The sequence below is a fragment of the Budorcas taxicolor genome, chromosome 2 (genome assembly GCF_023091745.1).
Source record: "Budorcas taxicolor isolate Tak-1 chromosome 2, Takin1.1, whole genome shotgun sequence".
Lineage (NCBI taxonomy): Eukaryota > Metazoa > Chordata > Mammalia > Artiodactyla > Bovidae > Budorcas > Budorcas taxicolor.
Genome location: NC_068911.1, coordinates 33392077 through 33406816, shown reverse-complemented (window position 1 = coordinate 33406816; position 14740 = coordinate 33392077). Strand labels below are relative to the sequence as shown.

Below are 14740 nucleotides of genomic sequence, written 5' to 3'. Positions count from 1 at the left end.
CTGGCTGCTCAGCCCTGGCTGGGCCCTCTGCGGGGACCCGAGCTTCTCCTTGACGGGCACCGGGGCTGATTCCTCCCCACAGACCCTAGCTACTGCCCACTCCCCACCGCTGCTGCTGCGCAAACCACGGACCAGATTCCTTAAAGACCCAGCGTTTTCAAATGAAATGGGAAAGCGGAAGAGCCAAAAACAGGCCTTCAAACAAAACCTTGCACACGAAGTTCCACGGAGGCAACGTTCACAGTCACCACGAGGCGGAAACAGCCCAAAAGTCCATCAATGGACTGTCTGTGCGATGGGGTGTCACTCAGCCATGAGAAGGAATGAAGCGCCGAAACCTGCTCCAGTGTGGGCGAACCTCAACAACCTTCAGTTCAGTCAGTCCAGTTCAGTCGCTCAGTCGTGTCCGACTCTTGGCGACCCAACAACCTTAGGCTCAGTGAAAGGGGCCAGACGCAAACACACAGACACTGTAAGATTTCACTCACGTAAGCTACCGGAAGAGGCAAATTCACAGAGACAGAAAGCAGAATATAGGGTGCCGGTGGCTGGAGGAGGAGGAAATGGGAGGTGATTGCTTCACGGATATGGGATCTCCGTGCGGGGAGTTGAAGGGGTTCTAGAGGCGGATGGTGGTCACAGTGACACAACAGTCTGAACGGACTTACTGCCACCGACTTGAGATGCTTAAAATGGTAGGGTTTTTTGGTCATGCATATTTAACAACTGAGAAAAAAACAAAATATGAAAAAATTTTTGGAGTACTATGGATGCATGCAACCACACGGAGGAACCTGGAAAACACACTAAGTGAAAGAAGTCAGACATGACAGGTCCCACATTGTAGGGTTCCATTCTTGTGAAAAGTCCAGAATAGGCCAGCTCACAGAGACGGAAAGCAGGTAAGCAGTTATCGGAGGCTGGGGGCACTGCGGGGAACAGAGAGTGACTGCTTCACGGCTATGGGGTTGCCTTTTGGGGTGATGAAATTATTCCAGAATGAGACAGTTAGGATGGCTCCATAGTATTGTCAACATCCTAAATGCAACTGAATCATTATTTTTTTTAATATTTATTGATTTATTTGGCTGTGCCAAGTCTTAGCTGTAGATTGTGGGATCTAGTTCCCTGACCAGGGATGGAACTCGGGCCTCCTACACTGGGAGCTCCGACTCAGCCACTGGACCACCAGGGAAGCCCCAAACTGTTCACTCCCAAATGGTTAAAATGGTCAATTTGATGTTATGTGTTATTTTACAGTTTAAAAGGGAGAAGACATTGGGGTGGGGAGGAAGAGAGAGACGCTGCCTTCATCGGCTCTCCTTTGGGGGAGCAGGCGAGGTGAGTGGAGAGGGTCCTGGGTACAAGTTCAGAGACAAATTCATAGATTCAAATCTCAGCTCCACCTCTGAGGACCTGTGTGACCTTGAGTAAGTGACTTAACCTCTCTGTGTGTCCCAGTTTCCTCATCTGTAAGATGGGATGAGTCAAGAATGTTGAATTGCACAACACTAGGAGACGTCGTTCAGTCACTGTTAGGGTGACTCGTGTCCTCTGGAGTAAGAAGTACCAACTGCTCGGAGCTGCCAGGAAGATTACGTGAGAATCACAGGCAAATAAGGACTCAGTATACTGCCTGGTTCAATAATGAGTTCAATACCCGCTGTTATCAGAAATAACTGCATTTGCCCTGGTAGCTAATCATTCCTGTTATACTATTATGACGCAGTGCTTTTGCACATACACACCACCTGGCTCTCTTGCCTTTTTTTTTTTTTTTCCCATTTTAAGGCTTGTGGGATCTTAGTTCCCCGACCAGGGACTGAGCCCGGGCCCTCAGCAGTGAAGGCACAGCGTCTTGGTCACTGGACCACCACCACCTGGCTCGCTTGTTAAATGCAGACTCTGATTCAGGAGATCTGGGTGGGCCCAAGAGTCTGCGTTTTAATGAGCACCCAGGTGATGCTGATGCTGCTGGTCCATGGACCACCCTCACAGTGGCAGGGAATATAGGAAAGTGCTGTATTTGCTTCCCAGGGCTGCTAAAACAAAACACAGCAAACTGGATAACACCAAGATCATGTTGTCTTAAAACCCATCATTTCATTGTGCTCAAAAAAAAAAAAAAAAAAAAGGCAAAACAAACACCAAAATCTCTGTGTCTGCAGGCTTGGATCCTTCTGGAGACTCTAGGGAAAAACCCATCCCAGGCCCCCTCTCCTGTCTTCTGACGTCAGCCGGCACCCTTGGGACTCCTCGGCTTGTATCTCCATCACTTCAGCCTCTGCCTGCGTTGTTGCGTGGCCTCTTTCTCGTGTCTGTCTTCACACAACTGCCTTCTTTCAAGGACACTAATCATATGGGACTAGGGCCCCAGCCTACTCCAGGATGCCCTCATCTTAGCTAATCACATCTGCAAAGACCCTATTGCCAAGTGAGGTCACATTTTGAGGCCCTGGAGGTGAGGACATCCACATATATCTGTTGGGAAGGATATAAGTCAACCCACAACACCTGCCTGGGGATAAATGAGCCCAGAGAACATAAGCGAGGCTGGAAAGGGACAGAGAGCCACTCTGCAGTTGAGGGGTCAGAAGCTCAGGGAGTCTTGAAGCAAACTGCCCCTGGCCTGGAGCAAAGAAGCAGTTGTGCAGGTGGTGCAGGTGATGCCGGTGCAAATCTACACATGCTCAGCTCTTCAGCTGCAGGCCTTGGAGGAACCATCTGCCCAAGGAAGGGTGGAAGGGTCATCTCTTCTGATTTGCACAAAGGTGCCCTACAGGCTAGCAGCTGCTCTGAGGGGCAGAATCTGCCCAGAGTTTCATCACTGTCTCACCTGTCAGCTGTCTCGCAGAGACCCACAGAGCAACTGAAAGGGGATATATGCTTGGTGACAACAGTGACTCCCCAAAATACACCCACTAAGAGATGGTATTAATATCAGCCCTGCCTGATGCACTCCCTGGTCACAGACCCGGAGAGCTGGCACAGGACACAAACCCAGACTGTGGCTTCTAAACTCCATTCTCCAAAGGAGCCAGAGCTCCCTGGAGAAGTGATGCCTCCAGGCACAGATGGAGAAATGAATATGATAAGAAATGAATACGGGATCAGAACATCCCAGATCATAAGGAAGCTGTCAAAGACTCTGAGCACCAGGTCAAAACACTCAGAGGCCAATGGGTAGACACTCCCATTGGCCAAAGATGGGAGAACCTGAATAGCAATAAGAATGTCTGAATCCGTGAGTCATGTAATACTTATGCAAAACCCTCAGTGGTCACTTATGGGGGATGCTGGGGAACAAAACTCATTGCTTGGAAAATGGAAAAATGAAGGGCAAGCATGGAGCATTTATTATGAGTATATCCTGCAATTTATTTGAAGACGGGGAATTTCTCTTTCTAGATTACTTCAGCTCACAGATGGAGATGGAATGATAGTGTGCTTAGAATATCACCACGCTGCAGCCCCCAACACATTCATTCACAAGCAGCTTCTGAGGACAACCAGGCATTAGAAGCCCCTGACGGAAGAACTCGCCACTCAGCTGGTAAAAAATCCACCTGCAATGCAGGAGATCCCAGTCCGATTCCTGAATCAGGAAGATCCCCTGGAGAAGGGATAAGCTACCCACTCCAGTATTCTTGGTCTTCCCTTGTGGCTTAGCTGGTAAAGAATCCACCTGCAATGGGGGAGACCTGGGTTCCATCCCTGGGTTGGGAAGATCCCCTGGAGGAGGGCATGGCTACCCACTCCAGAATTCTGGCCTGGAGAATCTTCATGGACAGAGGAGCCTGGCGGGCTACACTCCATGGGGTTGCAAAGAGTCGGTCACAACTGAGCGGCTCTTCATCATTATCCCTGGTCCAAGAGAGTATGTCAGAGGCTTGGAGTCAGTTGGCTGACTGTTCCTTTGCACTTTGTAAAGTATTTTACTATCCTGAGGAGAGAGACGTCTGTATTGCAATGCTAGGGAAAATGTGAGGATCCATTAACACCATCTGTGGCTACTTCTGAGTCATTCTGAAAGCCTCATTACGGGAGTAAGTGAGTCATCGGCCATGGAACACCCAAATCTGAGCCCCTGTGTGAAGAGAATTTCCTTCAGGCTGGAGTAGAACCAGCCTCAGGCCATTCCCCTTGGATTCCAACCCGAAGTTATTGAGCCAGTCTTGATTAAGGAGATGTCATCAGCATCACTTGCCAGAATATATGGCTGAGCCTTGCATCAACACCTCCTATTGCCGTTTAGTCACTCAGTCGTGTCCAACTCTGTTGCAACCCCATGGACTGTGTAGCCCGCCAGGCTCCTCTGTCCCTGGGATTTCCCAGGCAACAGTACTGGAGTGGGTGGCCATTTCCGTCTCCAGGGGATCTTCTCAACCCCGGGGACTGAACCCACATCACAGGTGGATTCTTCAGCGCTAAGCCACCAGGGAAGCCCATTATCAATACCTACCCATACTCTAATGAAGGTGAACACACACGCATGCACACACACACACCACTCCCTACTTAATCCAGAAACAGACAACCTAGAAAAATATGCCAAGTCACTCAGAGCAGAATCACATTGCAGAAGCCTGTCACACCCATCTCAACACGTACTGACTCAGCATCTTTGGGAATGGAGGCCCTGAGTTTTGGTCCTTTGTTTGCTGAGTTCACTGGGGATGCTGATAAGAGCTGAGATCCCTTGGGAATGCAGGCCCAGTGACATGCGTCTGGGACCTGCTGCCTTCACCCTTCCCTGTCCAATCTCAGAAGTCCCAGAAGGGGGCAGAATTGGGACAAAGGTCAATTTAAGCCAAGTTCCCATGTGTGTCCCTGGAGTCCAGCCAGTCCAGGCTGCCAGCATCTTTCACCCTGGCCCCTTCACCAGCCTCCTAACATCTCTCTGCTACTGTTCGTGCCCTACAGGCCACTTAACAGTCACTGGGAGCGTCCTCAAGGGTCAGTCAGATCACGCCTCTCCCCTGCTCAAATCCCTCCAAAGACTGCCCATCAAAGCAGAGCAATTCCAATTTCCCATCAGAATTTTCAAAGCCCCCGCAGCTCTTCCCTAACAAATCTCCAACTGCCTCCTCCTCCCACTTCCCCACTTGCTACACGCTGGCCTGCTTCCAACAACCCCTAGACTACACTCCCACCCCAGGGCTTTGCACTGCTGTCCCCTCTGCCAGAAGTCTCTTCCTGTGCGTCCTCCCATGCCTGGCTCCTCCTCCACATTTGGGTCCCAGTCCAAATGCACCTCCTCCGGCCTTCTCTGCACCCTCTAGAATCTAAACGGGCCGCCTGGACCTGGCCCCCTTTCTCATGGCACTTACCACCCTCTGATGTTACTTTGTTTAGATATTTGCTGATTCGTTCACTGTCTCTTCTCAATTAAAACGTCAGGTCCACGAGGACACGGACCATGCCCATCTAGTTTTCTTCGCGGTCCTTCAAACAGTGCTAGGCACACAAAGGTCCTTGAAAGGTATTCTTGCCTTAACGAATAAATGAGTGAGTGAAAGAATAAATCAGTGGCTCTCAAATGGGAGGTGATTTGGGGTCCCTTGCCAGCAGCGTCTGGAAATGTTTTTGGTTGCTGCAACTAGGGGACTGCTTCTGGAATCTAGTGGGTAGAGGCCAGAAATGCTGCTAACCATGCTTGCGTGCACAGGACAGTCCCTGCAAGAAACAATGTCCAGCCCCAAATGTCAATAGTGTCAACCTTGGAATAAGTGAATGACACGTTAAACACTCCTGGTCCACATGGTCAAGTTTGGAACATCAAGGAACAAACGTCCGACCACCACCTCCTTCTGGTCCCTGATGCCTTCCTCAATTGTGTGAGTTATGGTTCAGGAGAAATGTCCCTTGGATATTGTTGGCATTGCTTGTGTAATCAATTTCATGTTAACAAGAAACATAAAGAAGGGGAACTAAAGGAGATGGAGACGTAAGGGGTTAATTTCAAAACATGTAATTCTGTGTCCTAATCAAAGAGAACCGAAATTTGTCTAGTTCCTTGATTCTGCGGGTTATTTTCCTTGGTAATCGTGAACCTTCCTTAAAATTAAACAATCAGCCTTTTGTGAGACCTGCTTATGTGTCACTATTTCTATATTTTTAAAAATAGATTTTAGAGTGGGGACAGGGGCAGCGTGATTTGTTGCATAAAGTCATGGGGACAGGGGTCTGGGTGAGGGATCCTCACTTATTGAGGCAATCAGACTTTCTAACAACAAAGAAAAAACAAAATTATTCTTCTCATCTGTGTGTTGCAGCACAATGTGTGTGGAACAATCAGAGACGTACCTGTTTCGATTTCTGGGAATAATGGACAGCCACTGAGGCACATCTGTACCATCACCTGCCCCCTTCCTTCCTCGCCCCGCCACACCATCAGCTTCTCAGGGGTCAACGTCAAACACAGAGGTCTCAAGCATGCTCTGTGTCCCCTTAAATACAAATTTAATTTCTCTAAATCCAAACCCCAGAGAGAGCAAGAGAATAATCTAAACAGCGTTCTCAACCAGGGGCAATTCTGCCCCAAGGGCACATCACTTGGCAGAGTCTGGAGTCACCTTTGGTTGTCACAGCTGGGGGAGGGGGGCAGCGTTACTGGCATCAAGTGGGTAGAGTCCACGGAGGCTGCTAAAATCCTGCCACACACAGGACAGCCCCCACAAAGAACTAGCCAGTCCCAAGTATCCACTCCAGTGTTCTTGCCAGGAAAATCCCATGGACAGAGAAGCCTGCAGGCTACAGTCCACAGGGTCGCAAGGCACGGTTGAGTGACAGAGCACACAGATGTATCAGTGCTGAGGGCTGAGAAAGCCTGCTCTGCAAACGAGGGGCAATTCCACACTCTCCTCTACACAAGGAAAATATGAAGGGCTCCCTGGAGGAAGCAGATGATGGAAGGCCTGGAAATGCTGATCCCAGGGCAGTGCCTGTCCCCAAGGATCCCCACCTGCATGAACACCTACTCCCCAAAGCACAGTCTAACCTAAGATGCCACTCCAGAGCCAGATCTAATGGTTCAAATCCCCACCTTGCAACTGCACAGCTGTGTGACCTCGGCTCGGGCCAATCCCTCAACTCTTTCCTTCAATTTCTTCCATCTTGAAATTAATTTAAAAAAAAAAATCACAGTATCGACTTCACAGGTTTGAGAAAAAGTGAAAGTTGCTCATTCGTATCCAACTCTGCGACCCCTACGGACTGTAGCCCACCAGGCTCCTCTGTCATGGAATTCTCCAGCCAAGAATACTGGAGTGGGTTGCCATGCCCTTCTCCAGAGGTTCTTCCCCACCCAGGGATCGAACTTGGGTCTCCTGCATTGCAGACAGATTCTTTACCATCTCAGCCACCAGGGAAGCCCTCATAGGTTATTAATACAGCTTAAATGAATATTATGAGTAACATAGCAGTGCCCATGTATAGTAAGTGTTTGCTATTATTTTCCACTCAATCTAACTTCCCCTTAAAAGCAGCCAAGAATTTCATCTGGAGCTCGTTTTGAGGAACAGCTTTGCGTGTCTATCATGGAAAGATGAATGGACAGTGGGACACTTCTTGAAAGACAAAACATTATCCTACTTGATAGGCTAGGCATGGATTTTGATTCCATGTGATTTCTGCCTTGGGTCCTGGCCCCACCAACAGGGGACTCCCGGTGGTGCCTGAGACCAGAGGGTAGCGGTCCCCTCAATTTAAGCCCCATTGGGCTGAACTAGGACCAACCACGGAACATTGACCAAACCCCACCAGCAAACCAGCCCTGACAACTGAGACCATCCTCAGATCCAATAACTCTGCCTGGAGCAAGAGGACATCATCCGACTTCAGATGGGAATCCATTGGAAATCACAACATGTGGGTCCAAATGAATTTTGTGAAGACAGTGCTTTGAAAGCATAAACCAAACTTTCCATCCAAGGGACAGTCCCCAGCTCCAGGGACAATCCCAGTGTGACATCCTGTTGCAACTGAGGCTCCACTCCAGCTCTGCCCAGAGTCAGGACACCAAAGTCACACTTTTAATCAGAGAATAGGTGCCGTTTATGAAGCAAACACAAGGTGTCAGTGGTCCCGCTGGCCTCGTCACATATTATACTTTCTTCACCCAATTGAGTCCTCCTCACACAGCCTGTGATAGAGCTAACCTCATCTCCATTTTACAGATGAGAAAATAGAGAAGGGAGCTGCAGAGTCCCTCAGTGAGATGAAAATACTATGTCTCTGACTTGTTTCCTTCTAGAGAACCAAATAAACAGGTGTGTGTATGCGTGTACGCTCAGTTGTGTCAGATTCTTTGTGACCCCATGGACTGTAGCCCTCCAGGCTCCTCTGTCCATGGCATTTTCCAGGCAAGAATACTGGAGTGGGCCATTTCCTACTTCAGGGGATTTTCCTGACACAGGGATCAAACCCATGTCTCTTGCATCTCCTGCATTGGCAGGCGAATTTTTTATCACTTAGCCACCATATATGAAAGCCTATTTGCATCTTGTGAGGCTGTCTGCCAAGTCAAACCCACAACCACAGTTAGTTGGCTGGGGAATGGTGGAGTCAGGACCCAATCCTGGGACTGTCTGAACTTGAGTCCAGGCTCCTCCTGCTCCTCAAGGCCACTGGAAGCCCAAAATACTCACTAAAAATTGGTCTGCAACACAGCATGGCTAAAACATAGTTACCATTTGGCCAAGCCAGAGAACTGAAAACATATATTCAAACATAAACTTGTACCTGAATGTTCATACGTGTGTGCTAGCATGCATGCATGTGCGCACACTCAGTCACTCAGTCGTGTCCAACTCTTTACAACCCCCTGAACTGCAGCCTTCCAGACTCCTCTGTCCACGCGATTCTCCAGGCAAGAATACTGGAGTGGGTTGCAGTTTCCTCCTCCAGGGGATCTTCCTGACCCAGGGCTCGAACCCGCATCTGCTGTATCGGCAGGCGGATCCTTACTAATGAGCCACCCGGAAGGCCCCCACGTGAATGTTCACAGCGTTATTCATAAGAACTGAGAGAGCAGAAGGAACTCAAGTGCTCATCAACAGATGAAGGATACAGAAAATGTATTCTAGCCAGCCAATGAAATATGATTCAGCCATAAAAAGTAGTGAAGGACATGCCAAAACATGGATGAACCTTGAAAACCTTATGCTCAGTGAAAGAAGCCAGGTAAAAGGCCACATACTGTATGATCCCATTTACATGAAGTGTCCAAAGTGAGCAAATTCAAAGGGATGGAAAGTAGATTAGTGGTTTCCAGGGGCTGGGGGAGGGGAGAAATGGGAAGTGACTGCTTGAAGGGTCCAGGACTCCAATCCAGGGTGATGAAAAAGACAAGACAGTGAGGGTGACTGCACAACCTTGTGGATATACTAAAAACCACACTGAATTGTATAAACTGTGAGTTTATGATATGTGAACATTTCAGTAAAATCACATACCACACACACAACATGATACCAGAAGCAAAGACAGCAAAAGTAAAAATCATAAATGGAACTACGTAAAATTTAAAAACTTTTGTTCACTGAAGGACACCATCAATAGATTGGAAAGGTAACCAGTGAAATGGGAGAAAACATTTGCCAATCATACGTTTCATAAGACCTTAATATCCAGAATATATTTTTAAAATGCCAACAACTGAACAACAACAAAAAATCCAATAACCCATTAAAGAACAGGGAAAGGGCTTTGGACAGACATTTCTCCAAACACGGTGCACCAGTGGCAAACACGCACACAAGCAGCAGCTCAACGTCACTAACCATTAGGGAAAGGCAGTCAGATCTATAACAAGACACCAGCTCGCATCCATCAGGATGGCTACTCTGAAAAAAATAAAAAATAAAAAGTAAAATAAAAAAAACAAAATAACAGTTGCTGGTGAGGAGGTAGAGAAATTGGAAACTTGTGCATGGCTGGTGGGATTGTGAAATGCTTCTAGTGTTATGGAAAATAGTATGAAAGTTCCTCAAGAAGTTAAAACCAGAATTACCATATGATCCAACAAGCCCACTTCTAGGTATCTATCAAGAATTGAAAACAGGGTCTTAAAGAGATATTTGTACATCCATGTTCATTGCAGTAATATCTACAAGAGCTAAAACATGGAAGCAACTGAAGTGTCCACTGACAGATGAATGGATGAACAAAGTGTGGTCTGTACACACAATGAAATATTCTTCAGCCTTTAAAAGGAAGGAAATTGACATATGATAGAACATGGTGAATGCTGAGGACATTATGTTAAGTGAAATAAGCCAGCACAAAAAGACATATTCTCTATGATTCTATTTACATGAAGTATCTAAAGTTGTTAAATTCAGGGACTTTCCTGGTGGTCCAATGGCTAAGATTCTGTGCTACCAATGCAGGGCGCCTGGGATGGATCCCTGCTCAGCGAACTTGATCTCACATGCCGCAACTAAGGGTTCGCTTGCTGCAACTAAAGACCCTGCATGCCACAACTAAGACCCAGAGCAGCCAAATAAATAAATATTAAAAAAAAAAAAAAAAGACTCCATGCTTCCACGGCAGAGGGTGTGGGTTCAATCCCTGGCAGGGGAGCTAAGATCTCTCACACTGAGAGGCATAGCCAAAAAGCAAAAAAATTAAGTTGTCAAATTCAGAAAGACAGAAAGAAGGGGTTGGGGGAGGAGGGAATAGAGAGTTGGTATTGAAGTGGAAAGAGTCTCAGATTTGTAGACGAAAAAGTCCGGGAGATCTGTTTTACTACAACATAAATATATTTAACAGTACTGAACATTCAAAAATGGTAAATTTTATGTTGTGGGTTTTTCTCCACACTAAAAAAAGTAAAAAAGAAAAGAAAAAAAAAGCAGCCCACTGGGGAAAAACACACACAGCATCACTATTAATAACATTTCCTCTACCTGCCCAGGTGTGCTACAGAGTCACATCCTTCATTGATTCAGCAAGGTGCTCTCCCCACCACACTGCACTTCACTGACCCGGAACCAGGGACAAGAAGGGAAGGGGCCAAGTCTCTATCCCCAGGGCTTAGCCAGCACCTATACACAGATGCTGGATAAACATGTGCTGAACAAACTGTACATAGCAATCACGTGGGGAGGCCAGGTTGGTACAGGTACCCTTTCTTCACAGATGGGTCAATGGCGGCTTAACAAGGCAAGATGAACACTGTTCAGAATCACAAAGCCAGCAAGCAGTAAAGGCAGACGCAGCCCTGAAACCCCAGACTACTGCTACAGGACCCCTTCCATAATCTCACCTCCCTTCAAAGTCAACCCGGAATCCATTTCAACATGGAATTTACAAATAACAATTCTCACCTGATACTGCTGCTGCTGCTAAGTCGCTTCAGTCGTGTCCAACTCTGTGCGACCCCATAGACGGCAGCCCAGCAGGCTCTGCCGTCCCTGGGATTCTCCAGGCAATAAGACTGGAGCAGGTTGCCATTCCCTTCTCCAATGCATGAAAGTGAAAAGTGAAAGTGAAGTCGTTCAGTCGTGTCTGACTCGTCAAGACCCCATGGACTGCAGGGGGACCTCTGTTGATGGGATTTTCCAGGCAAGAGTACTGGAGTGGGGTGCCATCGCCTTCTCCCACCTGATACTAGTGAGCCTTAACTTGTTTGGATCATGGGCCCATTTGATAATATAATTAAAGTCTGAGTCGTTTTCTTAAAGAAACACACATGTGAAACTTAGATAATAGTTTCCAGAGGGTTCCTGGACCCAGCTTCAGGTTCCAGTTAAGAACCCCCTTCTCCATCCTGCTATCTGGGTGACTTCATTTATGCTCAGGATTTACCTCTATATTTTTTTAGTTATAGTTGAGTTTTAGTCAATCCTAAAGGAAATCAGTCCTGAATATTCATTGGAAGGACTGATATTGAAGCTGAAGTTCCAATACTTTGGCCACATGATGCCAAGAACTAACGCATTGGAAAAGACCCTGATGCTGGAAAAGACTGAAGGCAGGAGAAGAAGGGGATGACAGAGGATGAGATGGTTGCATGGCATCACCAACTCAATGGACATGAGTCTGAGCAAGTCCAGAAGTTGGTGATGGACAGGGAAGCCTGGTATGCCTCAGTCCATAGGGTCGCAAAGAGTCGGACATGACTGAGTGACTGAACTGAACTGATAGTTGATTTGCAATGTTGTGTCAGCTTCAAGTGTACATCAAAGTGAATCAGTTATACATATTTCCACTCTTCTTTAGATTCTTTTCCCATTGCATTAGGCCATTACAGAGAATTCAGTAGAGTTCCCTGTGCGATAGCGCAGGTCCTTATTTGTTATCTATTATATATACGAGTGAGTGAGAGTCGCTCAGTTGTGTCTGACTCTTTGTGACTCCGTGGACTGTAGCCTGACAGGCTCCTCTGTCCATGGAATCCTCAAGGCAAGAACACCGGAGTGGGTTGCTGTTTTCTTCTCCTAGGCATCTTCCCAACCCAGGATTTGAACCCAGGTCTCCCACATTGCAGGCAGCTTCTTGACCATCTGAGCCACCAGGAAACCCCTATTCATGATAGTATTTATATTTATATATGCAGTATGTATATGTCAATCCCAATTTTCCAATTTATTCCTCCTCTCTTACCCCTGATAACCATAAGTTTGTTTTCTACATCTGTTAGTCTATTTCTGTTTTGTAGATAAATTTGTTTGTACCCCCCCTTTTTTTTAGATTCCACATATATATGATATCATCTGTATATTCTTGAGCATCAGAATCAACTAGAGATGCTCATCCTGTGGGAATCCGGTAGAATGTCCAGGGCTGGACCAGAAATGTGCATTAGGCACACCAGAGGATTATGGGATTGGAAGCTCTCAGGCACACACAGGTCCATGACCGGCTACCTCCCAGATAGCTGAATGCAGGCCACGTGACCCCCACCCCCACCCCCGCCCAATCAGATCCAGCCTCTCTGCCCTGCAGCCAATCAAACCTGGCCATTAGAGCATTCCACCACAAGCCAACAAAGACAACCCTGGACTCAACATCTTTCCCGCATAAGTGCCCTTCCACCTGGGTCCCAAGGCCAGAAGGCTGGGCATCACCCTTGACTATCCCCATCTGCACCCACATCTTGATCACCACCAAGGCTGGCTGATTCTGCCTCCTCTGTGCCCCTGCACTTCCCTCCACCAGCCCTGCCAGTGCCCTGGCCCAAGCTCCCAGCTTCTGTTTCGTGATTCCTTCTGCCCTTGAGCCTCTGCTCAAACTACTTTCCAGGAAACCAGTGTGAACTCCTTAAGCTCTTGCTCTCCCCTCTAAGCCTTTGTGTGTGCTCACTCCACGTCTCTTAGTTAACTCCTACCCATCCTTTGGCCTCAGCTTAGCTGTCACTTTCTCCCCTGGCCAGCATAAACGCCCAAGATTTTGCCAGTCACAGCATTTTTTTTTTAATATTTAAATGTATTTATTTTTATTTGGAGGATAACTGCTTTACAATACTGTGCTGGCTTCTGCCATACATCAACGTGAATCAGCCACAAGTATACATATGTCCCCTCCCTCTTAGACCTCCCTCCCACTTCCCACTCCATCCCAGCCCTCGAGGTTGTCTCAGAGCCCTGGTTTGAGTTCCTTGTGTCACACAGCAGATTTCCACGGGTTATCTAATTTTACATTTGATAAAGTATATGTGTCAATACTACTCTCTCAATTCATCCCACCCTCTCCTTCCCCCTCTGAAATCGCAGCATTTAAAACACTGAATCATAACAGCCATGGGCATGCCTATACCCTACACCCCGACACCAGTGGTTTCCAACCTGGGAAAATTTGCCTCCCAGGGAACACTTGGCACTGTCTGCAGACCTCACTGGTGGGATGCTCCTGGCATGTGGTGAACAGAAGCCAGAGATCCTGCTAAATATCCTAAATGCACAGGACATCCTCACCACCAAGAGGAACCTGGCCCCAAATGTCAGCAGTGTCAAGGCTGACCATCCCTGCTCCAGACCAGACCACGCCATAGAGGTAGGGGGTGTGTCCTGTACACCACGTGTCCCCAGCCACCAGCCCAGACGTGGGCATACAGGAGGAGCTCAGTGAAGACTGAGTCAGCTGTAGTGAGGTGAAGGAACCTAGAGTCTGTTATGCAAGTGAAGTTAAGTCAGAAAGAGAAAGACAAATATCATATATGAACACCTATATATGGAATCTAGAAAATGGTACTGATGAACCTATTTGCAGGGCAGAAATAGACACATAAGCCGTAGAGAATGGACTTATGCACACAGTGGGGGAAGGAGAAGGTGGGACAAATTGAGAGAGTACATTGACTTACATACACTACCATGTGTAAAACAGACAGCTAGAAAGAAACTGCTGCAGAAACACAGGGAGTGCAGCCCGGTGCTCTGTGATGATCTAGAGGGCTGGGGCAAAAGGAGGGTGGTCCGAACGGGAGGGGATATATCTATTCTTGCAGCTGAGTCACATAGCTGTACACAACAACTAGCACGATATAAAGCAATTATCCTCCAATTAAATTTAAAAAAACAACAACAACACTGAACACATAATGAGTTTAGATGATCCAGAAGATATCCCAGGATTCCAGTTCTCTCACAGTATCTTTCTTTAAAGACACCCATTGGTCACTACAGTAGGTTGAACAATCCCTCCATCCAGGGCCCTGAACCCTGGAAACTGTGAATGTCACTAAGTTGCTATGGCAAAGGGGTGTGATCAAATTAAAGATCTTCGGGGGGGAAGC

General features: G+C 47.4%; 1 protein-coding gene across 1 annotated transcript in view; it reads right to left on the bottom strand.

The window, feature by feature from the left end:
- The window catches only part of TVP23A (trans-golgi network vesicle protein 23 homolog A), a 49170-nt gene that overhangs the window by 13798 nt on the left and 20632 nt on the right, over window positions 1–14740 (bottom strand). The window lies entirely within an intron of this gene.